This window comes from Mytilus californianus, unplaced genomic scaffold, assembly GCF_021869535.1.
Source record: "Mytilus californianus isolate M0D057914Y unplaced genomic scaffold, xbMytCali1.0.p SCAF_4, whole genome shotgun sequence".
In the NCBI taxonomy this organism is placed as follows: domain Eukaryota; kingdom Metazoa; phylum Mollusca; class Bivalvia; order Mytilida; family Mytilidae; genus Mytilus; species Mytilus californianus.
In genome coordinates, this window is record NW_026262690.1 from 116,715,477 (window position 1) to 116,719,037 (window position 3,561).

The following is a 3,561-nucleotide window of genomic DNA, read 5'->3' on the forward strand; positions in this document are numbered from 1 at the left end:
CTTTATCATTTTAAAAATGAGGCCCGGCAAATGTACCCATGTCGAACCGACTCTATCTATATTCTCTGTGATACAGATATGTTGATAAGTTAACGAAATGCTATGATTACGTTTTATTTGGGACGAATATGTAAACGTCTTTTATGCTTTGGCTATTTTATGAGTACTAAAACTGTAAGCATATAATAACGATTACGAAAAAGTAATTTTTTAGATTTAGATTGATGCAGCACATAGCAAGGGTAGCATTTTCTAAATTCTAATTTGATATTTAGATGACATTAAGACGCAATATATCTTATGCATTGATTTATTTTTTTCATGACTTATTTGCACTGTTACGGCAAACTATTATATTTTCCCATATTTCATAACAAGCACAAAATTGACATTTTTCAAATTCCCAGAAGATACTGGTCGTCTGTAAAAACTAAGAGAAACAAACAAAATACCCAACCCGTAAATGCAATTAAGCAAAGTTTAATTACGACCTTTGTTTTATTACCCTAATGCGGTATCTCTATACTGATTGATGTTGTAAACTGCAATCAAATCTAAAGAATCAATCCACGGAGTTAAACCGTGTACGCAATGTACAAAAAAGGTCATCTATAGAAAATACCCAAAGAACAATGTTTTCTTTATTAGTCACGAATAAATGTCAAACAAAATGCAATTCTGCATTAAAGGCGGTTTTCTAAAAAATATATCTATAGTGTGCATTGGTTATTCGCTATTTTGAAGACCGATATTTTACCGAACAATATTGTCTTATATTCAATAGGAAAAACTGTACCCCAAAAAGGTTTTCATTGTTTTTCAGAAAATTCAGAAATAATTGCGAGGTTTTTATTAAAGCAATTTTAAATGCGACTGAGTGAGTATCGCAATTATAAAAACTCGAATTTTGAATTTGATACATATATTTGTATGTAGATTTTCCTGAAATTACAATGATTAAATTTGCATTGATGTCCATTCTTCAAAAATCGCAATAATAAATGCATGCAATAATTTCTGAATCTACAGTATGTCATTCATCATTCTTTTATAGTACTCATAGAGTTAAAAATTCATCGGATGTTTATCAATTCGACAGAACAGCCTACAAATGTTAAAAAGTTATAAATATCACAGATTATGGTAAACAGAAATTTCCAATAAAAGTAAATATCCGACTTATCCAGACTAGTACACTGCAAACAAAACGAAATAAATTTAATTAAGATTATTTACTGATGCTTGCAAAACAGTACAGTTTCATTGTCCTCAACATGCACTTGTCAGGACGTTTATGCTTTACCTAATCCGAAGTTTAATCACAAATGATTAAATAAAGTTCATTTGTGACTTTTGTTTACCTCTTTCATTGTCTGGATGCGATCTCAATTCAATCGATTCTAGACATCAAAAAGTATTATTGCGTTATGATAACTTTACTGATGTTCAGAAAATGCAAGTTGACTTTAACGTGTTTGTTTTGAACATATTAAGTGCACAGTTGAGTGTGTGTTTTCAACGCATTAGTAGTTTAATGCATTTAATGCACCGGCTTTTCGTGCAGAACAACAACAAAAACTGAAGTTTTGTTGATATGGTTTAAATAAATGTACCAGGTCATGCATTTTTCGTTTTATAGATTAGCAGTCGCGATTCATAAACGGTAGTTAAATATGAAAACGAAAAACTAAAACTCATCATATAAAGCTACAACCTGCAAGTGTCACTGGTTCAGTCAGAACAACTTCGGAGTAACTTAGTTAACCCCGGGTTTTGGTCTTGTTAGTTGGTTTGCAGTTCCATTCTCAATTTTATTCTGTGTAGAGTTTTGTGAACTGTTGTTTGTTTTGTATATTAGTCACTGAGCTCCAAATTCAGATAAATGGTTTTTGTTGTTGTTTTATTATACAGATTAAACAGTTCAGCACATCGAGATACAAACAGCTATAATAAAATGCGTTATGTTCTTGAATTTCATTGCAACAATATAAAAATACTGTTAAACAAGATAGTATCTCCTTTAAGAGATGCCTTTTCAATTTGTAGTTCTATTACAGCTGATAATCACTCTGTTGAAGCGCCTGCTCTAATTATTTTTTTAAGAAAAGATCTTCAAATAAGTAAAATGGGCCAAATTGTCCGTTGATTCAGGTAGTGTTGTCCTTCAATAACGATTTGTCACCAATTTTTTTGGTGCTTTTGGCCAAACTTCAGTACAGTAGATAGATTGAAACTGCTAACAGTAAAACTTATCAACAAGACAAGATATACAAATAAATCAAATGGCCGATATCGTCAGTCGATTACTTATACGAGTTGTTACACATGCGTCAAAATTTTTACCCATAGTTTTGCATTGTTTGCTTTATTTGTGAAAAATTAAAAAGTAAAATCACAAAAATACTGAACTCCGAGGAAAATTCAAAACGGAAAGTCCCTAATCAAATAGCAAAATCAAATGATAAAACACATCAAACGAATGGACAACAACTGTCATATTCCTGACTTGGTACAGGCATTTTCAAATGTAGAAAATGGTGGATTGAACCTGGTTTTATAGCGCTAAACCTCTCAATTGTATGACAGTCGCATCAAATTCCATTATATTTACAACGATGCGTGAACAAAACAGACATAATAGGTAACATTGTCAAAATATGGGATCAGCAGTCATCACTGTGTCACAATCTCAAAACAAACAAACATTTAACAAAGAAGCACAAAAAGCATCTATCAAATTTAACAACCACATTCATTGCTTACTTATATATGTATTATACATCAGCCCATAAAGGATTGAAATATTTAAATCTATAAAATATAATTTAATATGATAAAAACGATTTATTATTATAAATTCAACTTTACCACTTGGAAACCTTTGGTATACAGCTTCTATGTAAGCAGCAACCCCCAGTCAAGGAAATCATTTTTGGATTTCAGACAGGTTAATTATTTCCTGTTCACCCCATGTTCGATGAAAGATTCTTGTACAGAAATTTAGGAATGATTGATATTGATATAGCACAAAAATACAAATGAGTCATTTATTTTATTATATTTCAACATCGGTCTTTGAAGGACGTCAAGCCACTTTATATCTTGTTCATAATTGTTTTTTAACTCCATTTCCAGTTTGATTTAAATGTAAAACTTTTTACCTTTTTCATTTCTGTGCCATGTCCCCAATCTACATGATAAATGTTTGTCGTCTACAAAAAATAAATTGCCCAAGTCGTAGACTTAATGAATCACAGTGTAATCTTTGTTTCATTACCCAAATGTGATATCTAAATACGGATTGATAGTGCAAATTGCTATCAAATCTAACAAATCGATCAAGAGAATTAAACCTTGTACACAATATTTAAAACTGTTACCTATTAATCTTTCAAGTACCTCCAGAGTCTACACAGATGTTATGTTAAGAATATTCTTTATTAAGTGAACAATGATTTTAGTATGAGTAAGAAGCAGCAGTGCCACACCGACGTTTAAAACTAATGAAGCCTTTTTTGATACGCAAATTAAGCTAAAAACTGAGGATATCGAATGAATTAC